This window comes from Sus scrofa, unplaced genomic scaffold (assembly GCF_000003025.6).
Source record: "Sus scrofa isolate TJ Tabasco breed Duroc unplaced genomic scaffold, Sscrofa11.1 Contig1235, whole genome shotgun sequence".
Classification (NCBI taxonomy): Eukaryota; Metazoa; Chordata; class Mammalia; order Artiodactyla; family Suidae; genus Sus; species Sus scrofa.
In genome coordinates this window covers 14,751-27,355 of record NW_018084844.1, presented here as the reverse complement: position 1 = coordinate 27,355, position 12,605 = coordinate 14,751, and the positions used below count along the sequence as shown (strand labels likewise).

Here is a 12,605-nt window from a genome sequence, read left to right as displayed (position 1 = left end):
TGAATCCTGAGAGGAAGATGAATGTGTCTTGTGGTGGGGCAGGATCCACCCAGACCCGAAAATTTGCCTTGGTTATCAAGCCTGATGATGCCACACATGACCACGGGGTGTGAAAGGTTAATCTGTTCTTTAGAGAGCAGGGTGGGCTTCCAGGAGGCAGCTCTGGGAATGGCTGAGGGAGCAGGGAGGAGTTCCAGGTTCTGGTTTTCCCAGAGGTTTGGGGAGTGGGGCTTGAGGGAGGGTTCTCACTCCTGGGCCAGGATTTCCTGGTTTGAATTCTCTGCAGGTTCCCCTTATCAGCTTGCCCCTGGGGAAGAGAGAGGGATGGGCCTTAAAAGCTATCACTGTCAAATATTGAAAGTGGACTCCAACCCTTTATTATGACTCACTTCTGATGTTTGATGACTGAAAGCCTCATGTTTCATTTCCCTGAACCTGAACTTGTGTTGGTAAGCCACATGGTGCTCTGTGAGGCCTGGCATCTAAGGCTAGCAGATGGGGGCAGGTTCCCTTCAGTGACTTGCTCAAGAGCTCAGGGTTGTGTGTTTTTAAAGTGAAATGAGTTCCCATCATGGCACAGTGGAAAGGAATCTGACTAAGAACCATGGGGTTGTGGGTTTGATCCCTGGACCCACTCAGTGGGTTAATGACCTGGCATTGCCATGAGCTGTGGTGTAGTTTGCAGATGTGGCTCGGATCCCATGTTGCTGTGGCTATGGTGTCGACTGGCAGCTGTAGGTCTGATTAGACCCCCAGCTGGAAACATATGCTGTGGGTGGCCCTAAAAAAACATAGATAATATAAAAAACATAAAGTGAAGTGAGTGTCTTAATCCCTGTCAGTCAAGTTTAGGGTGCTCATGTGCAGAGACAATGTTACTGTCTGTGGTGTGTGTCTGGCAGAGAGAGGTCCTGAGGTCTTCACCCAGAGGGAGAACCTTGGGTGAGTTTTGTTTCTGCAACTTGCCTGGCCGCGGCCATACCACGTGGCATGGCGAGGAAGCCTGGAGCCAGAGCCCTCAGATGGGTCCTTATTATGGACCAAGAAATGGGTACCTCCTATGTACTTATGATGATCTTACAGATCTCAAGGGAAATCATCTTGATTTCGTTTGGGCCCTAATCTCATGGGTGGTATCTTTGTAAGAAGAGGAGAGACACAGAGATACACACTCAGAGAAGCCAGGCCAGAGAACAACCCTGGATCTGCTGTTACAAGCCAGGATAGCCCTAGAGCCATTAGAGAAGGATGCCTGCTGGCTATTGATTGAGCTTCTGGCTTCTAGAACTGTGAGAGAATAAACTTTGCTGACTTTTTTGTTTGTTTTGCTTATTTTTAGGCCACACTGGCAGCATGTGGAAGTTTCCAGCTAGGGTCAAATCAGAGCTGTACTGCCAGCTAACCACAACACAGCAACCGGGATCCAAGCTGCATCTGCGATCTACACACAGCTCACGGCAACACCAGATCCTTAACCTGCTGAGGCCAGAGATCGAACCTATGTGCTCATGGTTACTCGTTGGGTTCATTCCTGCTGTGCCACAATGGGAACTCCTAAATTTTTGGTTTTTTAAGCCACTGATTTTATTACTGCAGCCCTAGGAAACTAATATAAGACTCATCTAAAACAGAACACTTAGGAAGGGTGGAATTGAAAGGATGGGAAAATGAACTATCGCATTTGGGGTGGATAAGCAGTGAGATCCTGGTGTATAGCACAGTGAACTGCATCTAGACACTCACTTGTGATGGAACCTGATGGAGGACAATGTGAAAAAAAAGAATTTGTGTTGTGTGTGTATGACCGAGTCACTTTACAGCATAAATCAACAGAACAATGTAAACCAACTATAACAGAAAAATAAAACCTAAAGCAAAATAAATAAATAAATAAATAAATAAATAAATAGAAGGATGGGAAAATGGTGTGCCCTGGGGATGAGAACCAGAAGCAAGCTGACCCAGCTAGTAATGCTAGATGGGAGGGCTGGAAGGTCCTAGTCTTTCCTGGATATTAGGGGTCATCTCCAGATAATAATTAAGTCAACCTCCCAGGAAGATACAGCCATGCTACTTTAGGATGCACCTCAGTATATGGCCTAAAAATATATTGAGCAAACGTGTGGAATTTCAGGAGAAGTGGTCAAAGCTTATAGCATCATGAGAAATTTCTGTTACCCAGCTAAAGAGAGATGACCTGGGTGGGCTCTAATTCCATGAGTGCTTTAAGGGCACAGGGTTTATTCTGGCTGGTAGCAGAAGACGAAGTCGGAGACTCAAAGGTCTGGGAGCCTTGTGTGAACCAGATGCTGGCCACCATGCTGTGGGTGGGCCTGGGAGCAAGAACTGGCCCTGGCCCCAGCTGGCCAGGCAACCTCAGTTCTGCACCCACAGTGTCCTGAACTGCTAACAACCTGAAAAGGCCTCCAAATGCGTACCCAGCACCTTGACTCCTTGGCTCAGCTTTGTGAGTTTTCCCCTGTCCCAGGCATTATTTCGAAGTTGTTCTCTGTGTAGGTCAGTGGCTTATTTCAAGTTAAATTTTGTTTGTGAGCAAGGTCAGTGTCAAGTTTCTTTCTTTCTGTTTTTTTTTTTTTTTTTTTTTTTTTTTTTAGTGCTGTACCCTTGCATATGGACATTCCCAGGCTAGGGATAGAAGCAGAGCTGCAGCTGCCAGCCTATGCCTCAACCACAGCAACACCAGATCCATGCTGCATCTGCAACCTACGCCTTAGCGCCCAGCAGTGCCAGATCCTTAATCCACTGAGCAGGGCCAGGGTTTGAATCCACATCCTCATGCATACTAGTCGGGTTCATGACCACTGAGCCACAACGGGAACTCGAGGGTTCATTTTTATTTACAAATGGATATCCAGAATTTGTGGGAAAGACCATCCTTTCCTCATCGAATTACATCGTCACCTTTGTTTGTGAAAATATCAGCTGTCTGTGTCTCATGTATTATATGTTGAATGTGTGGGTCACTTTCCACTTATCTGTATGTCTGGCCTTATGACGGTCGCACAGGTCTTGTTTCCTGCAGAGTATAGTTAAATTGTGACCTCCAGCATTTTTTTTTGAAAATATATCCATTTCCCTAAAATTTTTCAAGACAGCTTGTCAATTTCTACAAAACTGCTTCCTGGGATTTTGGTTACTTTGAATCTATTGATTGATTTCAGGACAACCAATATCTTAATAAGCAGTGAACATGGCATAAATATCCACATTTCTGTAGGCTTTTCATCATCTGGTGCTGGATACTTTTTTGTGGGGTAATTTTCTTTGTCTTCTATAGAAATTGGTTTGCTCAAGCTTTTCTGTCTCCTAAGATCATTTTGATATGTTGCATTTTCCTAGGAAACTACCCAGTGTATCTAGGTTTTCAAATTTTATGCACACAATTCTGTAGAATATTCTCTTGATAATTTTTCTTTAAATTCCCTCTGCTTAAAAAATTTTCCCCCGTGTTATTTCTTTTTGTGTATATGAACTTTCTCCCATTTTTTTGTGATTATACTAATGTCTTGTCTGTTTAATATTGCTATTGATTACTAGTTTTATATCATTGTGACCAGAGGATATTGTTTTTATTACTTTGCCATACATAAATTTAAAAAAAAAATTATTTCTTTTTATGGCTGCATGCCCAGCATATGTAAGCTCCTGGACCAAGGGTTGAATATAAGCTGCAGCTGTGGCAATGCCTGATCCTTTAACCCACTGTGCAGGAATAAAACCTGCACCTCTGCAGTAACCAGTCACATTCTTTCTTTTTTTTCTCTTTAGGGCTCCACCTATGGCATACGGAAGTTCCCAGGCTAGGGGTTGAATCAGAGCTCTAGCTGCCCGCGTGCACCACAGCCACAGTAAGAGCAGATCTGAGCCACATTTGCGACCTGTATCACAGCTCATGGCAATGCCAGATCCTTAACCCACTGAGCGAGGCCAGGGATCAATCCCATGTCCTCATGGATACTAATTGGTTTCATTACTGCTGAGCCACAAGGGGAACTCCCATATTCTTCATCTATTGTGCCACAGCTTTATTCAGTTTTTCTAACTGTGTGTGCTTGTAAGGACTGTGCTCTCCATTATTAGGGTACAAAGGTCCAAAGGTAGTCATTTTTTTTTTTTTGCCTTATTAAGATTGTACTTGCAGCATATGGAAGTTCCTAGGCTATGGGTCAAATCAGAGCTGCAGCTTCCAGCCTACACCACAGCTTGTGGCAATGCCAGATCTAAGCTGCATCTGTAAACTACACCACAGCTTGTGGCAATGCCAGATCCTTTACCCACTGAGCAAGGCCAGGGATCAAACCTGCAATGAATACTAGTTGGGTCCTTAACCCGCTGAGCCACAACAGAAACGCCTAGTCATTCTTAATTATGTTGTTTATGTCTTATATTTATTTACTTTTTATCTACTTGGCTTGTCTTAGGCTGAGAATTATATTATTCTTTATATATATATATATATATATATATATATATATACACATACATACTTTTCTGGCTTTTTAGGGCCACACCCATGCCATATGGAGATTCCCAGGCTAGGGGCCTAATCAGAGCTGTAGCTGCTGGCATACACCACAGCCATAGCAATGTGGGATCCAAGCCACGACTGCAACCTACATCACAGCTCATGGCAACACTGGATCCTTCACCTACTGGGCAAGGCCAGAGTTCAAACCTGTGTCCTCATGGATGCTAGTCAGATTCGTCAACCACTGAGCCATGATGGGAACTCCACCATATTATTATTATTATTTTAATAATATATTTAAACACATAATTTATTAATTATCAGTGAATTTCATTCCACTCTTTCTTGTATCTGCTCTGTAAATGTGATTGGGGTGTTTGATTCCTAGGTATGTCTAAGTATTATCACTTCATTGTGAATTACAGCTTTTAGCATGGTAAAGGGTCTTCACTTTTGTTTCATTTCCTACTTGGGGCCTGAATCCTGTATCTCTTCTGCTAATCAGGATCACTACTCCTGTTTTCTAAGGCTTGGCGTGTGCCTGGCACCTTTCCTCTCATATTCCACCACATTTCTGCTTTGCCCTTTTTTTTTTCCTTCCATGCCATATGGAAGTTCCCAGGCCAGGGGTCGAATTGGAGCTGCAGCTGCCGGCATACGCCATAGCCATAGCAACTCTGGCCCCGAGCCGCATCTGTGAACTACACCACAAGCTCAGTGCACCACTGGATCCTTAACCAAGGCCAGGGATGGAACCCACCTCCTCATGATACTAGTCGGGTTCTTAACCTGCTGAGCCACAATGGGAACTCCCACCTTTCTGCTTTGATCCATTCTCTTGAATATAGATGTTTGTAGGTATCGTCATAGCTCAATTTTCCCAGGAGTTTATATACCCTTTCAGTACATGATTCAGGTTTTCTTTTACCTCCAGAAAGTTTCATTGTACATGGACTGTAAACGCCAGGCTGTTAATTATTTAACTTCTCCTCTGTAGGAGCTTCATTTATGCGTTTATTTGATCTTCCTCGCTTATCTTCTTGGACACTTTCTCTCTGATTCATTTTAGCTCTTTATTCAGTTTTTGTCCCCTGGCTTGCAGGCCGCCTGTGCTGAGGGGGCACTCTACATGCTGACGGTGCCCCAGCTGCAGCTGCTCTCCAGGGTGAGCATGTTTCCCAACAGCCCCACCAGTCTCCTTTGCTCTTCTGACTGGCCGTGGGTGTTTGCGTCAACCCCACATTCAGACTTGGGCCAAAGGTCAGTAGTGGGGCTGTGTCCCTTGCCCAAGGGACTTGGCTTTGTGCACGCAAGGTGGCACGTCCTGTGCCCCAGGCTTGTGGGGTGCATCTGGGGGGCAGCTTCTTGTGTAACACCAAGCCCCTTAGCCCATGGGGATGATGACGATGAGGGACGGTGGTGGCTGAGAGCAGTGGTGGCCTTCACCAGCTGACTTAACACAATGCTGGCTTCTCCCCGGAGCCTCTGCTGTTTCCATGCTGCCCTGTTGCCCACAGGTTGGAAGGGGTCAGCTCCCTGGCTAGAGAGGGCAGAGTTCAATATTGAAGGGGTTTGGGGCCTTAGAGACTTCTTGGTGGAAAGGCTCATGAGGTATTTGGTGGCCCGAGAACTGTCTTCAGCAAGAGTGAGGAAGAGAGGGTCCAGGCCGGGCATGGAGGAGATGCTGACAGTGCAGGGACAGCATCCATTACCTGGAGGCCTGCACGTAGCTGGCCCATGTGAGGGGCTGCATCTGCCAGTGATTCATGGGCTCAGAGATGTTCATTCTGAGTGCCAGGGGTTGTATTTGAAAATTAGATTAGGGTGAGAAGCAGGCAGCTGGAGAAGATCTCTAAGATGTACTTGGGCTGGTGGCCAAGGAAGGACAGCAAGAGAGAGCAGTGGCAGAGCAGGACAGACTCCTGTGCTGGAGCCTGTAGCCAGGGGAGGCCGGTGGTTGAAGAGGGCAGCCAGCAGAGAGAGGCCACAGGATCCATGGGCAGCACCGAGAAGCGGGTGTTTGGAAGCAGCCTGCAAGGAGATAGGAGAGGAATTACCGAGGAAGACATTGGAGGCCAAAGCAAGATGGTGACATGCAGCTGCTCAAAAGCAGAAAATCCGTTTATTTGATTCACCCATCACATCGCCCTCCCTGGGACCAGTGTGCCACCATGTTCCCAGCAGGGCCACACTTGGGCTGGATTAACCTCACTTTGTGGTTGGTGTGGTCACGAAAGGAGGGTCCACAGGTGGCACAGGCCACTCCTGTAAGACCCAAGTAAAGTCATGGTGGTTGGGTCTGTGGGAGCGGTTTTCATAGTGCTCCCAGGTTGGAGAAGTCCCCTCCCTCACAGGTGAGGAGACGTGAGATGGTGTTGACATGTGGCAGTCTCTCCCCAGGTGTTCCACACTCACTCTTTGCTGTGTCCATCAGAGGATGAGCCTTCTGCCTCCACCACTCTCCCCATCTGGCAGACGTCCAGGGCCTGTTGGGCCCCTGACAAGGCAGCCCAGCTAATGGTGATGCACAGAAATGACAATGGCATGCAGTTGGTTGTCACGACCTATGAGCTAGGGGCCAAGAAGTCCAGGGATCAAGTGGACTGTGGGTAAGGATCCCCGTATTAGGGCTGTCACCACCATGCCTTATTATGCTTCAAGCACAGATTGCTCATGTTTCCTTTGGGGCACTTTTCTTTCCTCTCAGTGAATCATAGTGAGCCAACAAAGGTTTTCTTTTTTTTTTTCTTTTTGCTATTTCTTTGGGCCTCTCCCACGGCATATGGAGGTTCCCAGGCTAGGGGTCCAATCGGAGCTGTAGGCACTGGCCTACGCCAGAGCCACAGCAACATGGAATCCGAGCCGCGTCTGCAACCTACACCACAGCTCACAGCAACGCCGGATCGTTAACCCACTGAGCAAGGGCAGGGACCGAACCCGCAACCTCATGGTTCCTAGTCGGATTCGTTAACCACTGCGCCACGACGGGAACTCCAACAAAGGTTTTCTTGTTGGGATTTATGTAACGGCTGAGCAGTTGGGCGTGTGCTGTGTAGTGGACCCTGTGCCTGGCCCTGGGCCTCAGACGTCACCTACGGTCCACTCTCTCCCCTCTCCTGACTGGTCTCCCTGCTGCATTCATCCCTCTCTTTCACAACTAGGCCAGAGTCAATGTTCTCAACACTGAGTGCACACAAAGGTGAATAAAAGCCACAACTCTCTCTTCCCTAATGAACTCCTCATCCAGTAGGAAAATAAGACCCACATCCATCTCCTTTTTTGTCTCCTCTATTTCCCAAACCCTGCATCCCTCTGATAGGCTTTCCCTGTGGTCCTTAGCATTTTTTCTTTTGTATTATGTTCATTTGTTTTCCTGTCGTCATTTGACCATAAATTTTACTCTGAGCTTCCTGGCAGCCAAGGAAAAAAGGGATACAGGATGTGTAATGTAATCCTTTGTCTGATGTGAGAAAACACATGACTTCTTCAGAAGAGGTAATTTTATGTTCCTGGTGCTAAATTCCATAAGGAAATGATCAAATAAAAAAAAATTTTAACAAGTAACACTATACAGTATAAAAGTATCTTCACCAAGTTTTTGGCAGATGTCATAAAAGTCGTAGTTCTCATGTGGCCATTTCTTACATCATCCTGTCTTAGATGAGGAAGGGGAGAAGGCAGGGCAGAAGCCTCATCCTTGGGTCATTTCCACTGTCATGTCATCTTGGGCCTTCCCAGCCCCTGTGAGGCATCGCAGTCAGTATCTCAGAGCCGGTGCCCAGGGGACTTAGGGGAACAAATGCATGGGTCAGGACTGAACACAGCTGTGACCACAAAGCCATTGCTTTTTCCACCATCTTAGGTGAGGCATGTCTGTTCTAGACCCACAGCTGCTACTAAGAAATGACAGTCTGTGTGTCTTTATTTCAAAAAGGAGAACAGATCACAAGTTTCCTCCTGCCAGAGACCATGATGCCTCCTCACATCATGAAGGGCCACGGCTCTCAGGTGATCCTGCTGGTGTCCGGGTCGGAGCTGGTGCTCTTCACCATCCACGGCCTGCAGCTGGTGACCTTTCAGGACCACCAGAGGCTCATCACGTCCATGGGGGTGGTGAGTGTGGCGCCCGCCCACCTGCCTGTGTTGAGGCTCTGAGCTTTGGAGCCCACGTCCCTGCCTAATAAGTTCTTATAGCAAGATCACAGGATACAAGTTTATTGTGCTAAAACTAACACTTTCTTTGTAGTAGCAATAAACAAGTAGAATTTGAAATTTAAAACACATTGCCATTTACATTAGACTCAAGAAATCAAATACTTAGGTATAAATCTAACAAAATTCATTCAAGATCTATACAAGGAAAACTATAAAACTCTGATGAAAAAAATAAAGAACTAGATAAATGTAGAGATATTTCATGTCCATGCATGGGAAACTCAATATTGGCAAGATGTTGGCCCTTTGAAACTTGATTTATAGATTCAGTGCAGTCTCTTTGAAAATGCTGGCCTTATTTTGTGGATATTAACTAAGTGATTCTAAAATTTATCCAGAATGGCAAAAGACCCAGTATAGCCAGTATTGAAGGAGGAGAGTAAAGTTGGAGGACTGACACTGCCTGACTTCAAGACTTATGATGAAGCTATAGTAATCAAGACCATGTGGTACTGGTGAAAGAACGGTCAAACAGATCATTGAAACAGAATAAAGAACCCAGAGAGAGACTCACGTAAGTATAGTGAACTGATCTTGAGGAAATACAAAGGCAATACAATGGAGAAAAGATGGTCTCTTCAACAAATAGTGCTAGAACAACTAGATAGCCATATATATCCTCGTATTTAAAAACATAAGAATCTAGAGGTAGAACTTACACCTTTTTTAAAAAAATGATTGATTTACAATGTTCTGTCAATTTCTGCTGTACAGAAAAGTAACCTAGTCTCACACACACACACACACACACACACACACACACACATATATATATGCCTTCTTTTTCTCACATTATCCTCCATCATGTTCCATCACAAGTGATTAGATATGTAGTTCTCTGTGCTATACAGCAGGATCTCCTTGCTTATCCATTCCAAATGCAAGAGTTTTCATCTACTAACCTGAGATTCCCAATTCATCCCAGTCCCTCCCCAGCCCCACTACATACACTCTTCTGTCCTACATGTCCATGATCTTTTCTGTTTTGTAGATAGATAATTGGTGCCATATTTTAGACTCCACATGTAAGTTATATCATATGGGGTCTTTCTCTTTCTGACTTACTTCACTCAGTAGAAGAGTCTCTAGGTACATACATGTTGTTGCAAATGGCATTATTTGGTCCTTTTTATGGCTGAGTAGTATTCCATTGTGTATATGCACCACATCTTCCTAAACACCTATTCAGATGGGCAATTAGATTGTTTCCATGTCTTGGCTATTGTGAATAGTGCTGCCATGAGCATACAGGTGCATGTATCTTTTTCAATGAATTTTTTTTTGTCTGGATATATGCTCAGGAGTAGGTCATATGGTAGTTCCATATTTAGTTTTCTGAGATATTACCTTATTGTTTTTTATACTGGTTTTACCTATTTACATTCTCATCAACAGTGTAGGAGGGTTCCCTTTTCTCCACATCCTCTCCAGCAGTTGTTATGTGTTGACTTGTTAATGATGGCCACTCTAACTGGCGGGAGGTGGTATCTCATTGTAGTTTTGATTTGCATTTCTCTAATAATTAGTGATGCTGAGCATTTTTTCTTGTGCCTGCTGGCCATCTATATGCCTTCTTTGGAGAAATGTCTTTTTAGCCTTCTTCCCATTTTTCAATTGGGTTGTTTGTTTTTTTGCTATTGAATTGTATGAGTTGTTTGTATATTTTAGAGATTAAACCTTTGTCAGTTGAGTCCGTTGCAAAAATTTTCTCCCATTGTGTAGGTTGTCTTTTTTTTAAATGATTTCCTTTGCTGTGCAGAAGCTTTTGAGTTTAATTAGGGCCCACTGGGTGTCATACAGTTTTTGTAGTGTATTATATTCTTCTTCTTTTTACAATCCTTTAAAAATTTGTAAAAACATTTTTTTAAATTTGTTTAGCTTATGGCCTCTACAGAAACAGTTGATGAGCAGGATTTGGCCTGTGAGTTATAGTATCCTGATCCCTGGACAAAAAAATTCAAAATTAATTGATATAAAAAAGAAAATTGAAATCAATTGAAAAACTCCAAATCCATTCATCATAAAAACTCTGGTAGGCGTTCCCTCTGGCACAATGGGATTGGCAGCATCTCTGCAGTGCCAGGATGCAGGTTTGATCCTTGTCCGGCACAGTGGGTTAAAGAAGCTGGCATTGCCACAGCTCTGGTGTAGGTCGCAACTTTGGCTCAGATCTGATCCCTGGCCCAGGAATTCCATAAGCTGCAGGGTGCTACTCCCCCAAAAAACCCCTCTAGTATATTAGGAATAGAAAGGAACTTCCTTAATAAATGGTACCTACAAAAAAATCTATAATTAACATCAGGATTAGTATGAAAGGTTTCATATTTTACCCCAGGATCAAGAACAAAGCAAAGATACATTATTTTTAACATCATAAGCTGACTAGCCAGTACGATAAAGCAAGGGGAGAAAAAACCATATAGATTGGAACGGATGACATGATCATTAAAGTAGAAGTCTCTAGAGTCTATTTTTAAAGGCTCCTAGACTTAACAAGTGAATTTAGCATAGTTTTAATAAAAGGTCCACATATGGAGTTCCTGGTGTGGCACAACAGGGATCGGCAGCATCTTGGGAGAACTGGGTTGAGGTTCCATCTCCCGTTTAGCACAGTGGGTGAAGGATCTGGAATTGCTGCTGCTGTGACTTAGGTCACAACTCTGGCTTGGATCTGATCCCTGGCCCAGGAACTTCATATGCTGCAGGGTGGCCAGAAATGAAAAAGAAAAAGAAAAGGTCAACATACAAAAATTAAAATGCAATTTATACAATATTAATGTATAAATCTGGGTTTTTTTTGTTTTTTTGAAAGAAAATCTCTTTATTCTAATTAATTCACAAACAATAACATCAGAAAAGCATGTTTCAGAGGCCACATAAACATCTGCCCAGCCCCAAACTCAATACTCAATGAACTTCCACATCAGAAGAATACCCTCCTCCACTGCAATTCTGAAGCACGAAAGCTATTAGTGATAGAGGAGAGGTTTAATCTTGATTTCACACTTTATATCTTCATGATCAATCACATTTTTATGCTAAATCAACCAGGTCATGGGGGGTGATTTTTCATGTCTTCAATGGAGCTTCTTGCTTAAGATAATCCATTTGCCAGTCTGCATTGTTTCAACACCTCGCTGAAACCCTCACAAAGCTTAAGGTCACCCTGGTTCTGGGCACACTCCAAAAACTGTTTCACCTCATAGAAGCATGGGCCAATCTGCTGCTGCTGTGCTGGCTGGGCTCCCTGAGGCTCCTGGTAAGTGATGTCAGGCCTTGAGGGCTCAGCACTACTTCCTCCACCGAAGCCCCCAGTGATCGCATGACCTATCGTGTGGCCGACGGCAGAACCCACAGCCACGCCGGCTACAGTGGTTGCCATCTGGGCCATGAGACCTGGCTGCCGAGGTGCAGCAGCAGGGGAGCCAACAGCAGATGGTGGAGCTGCTGCTGGTGGCTGAGCTGCCAGCGCTGGCCTGGGTGCAGCTCTCATCTGAGGTGCCCGGCTAGCCGGAGGGGCCATGTGGAAACTGCGGCTTCGGCTTCCACGAGGCATCGTAACTGCGCAACGAACGCGAACCTAGAAGACAGAGAAACTCAGAGAAGACCCTGGCGGCTTCTCATAAATCTGTTTTTAAAATACCTTTTATTTAAAAAAAAGGAAATACTTTGATATAAACCTGAAAATGTGTGCAGGAGCTATATGCTTAAAAATAAAAAAAAGCGAATGAAGAAGATCAAAAGACGTCTAAAAATCTAAATAAATGGAGAGATATATTATGATCATGGATTGAAAAATTAAATATGGTTAAGATGCTAATTTAAAAAAAAAGTGATCTATAGATTTAACACAACTCCAGTCAAAACCCCAGGATCACTCATTGTATATATTGACAACTTA

The 12,605-nt window shown here is 44.4% G+C and overlaps 1 pseudogene across 1 annotated transcript; it reads right to left on the bottom strand.

Moving 5' to 3' along the window:
• Positions 1-11,512: 11,512 nt before the first annotated feature.
• LOC100513317 lies at positions 11,513-12,321 on the bottom strand (annotated as a pseudogene). Its single transcript, XR_001301722.2, has one exon. The product of XR_001301722.2 is annotated as a coiled-coil-helix-coiled-coil-helix domain-containing protein 2 pseudogene (transcript).
• Between the last annotated feature and the right edge of the window lie 284 nt (positions 12,322-12,605).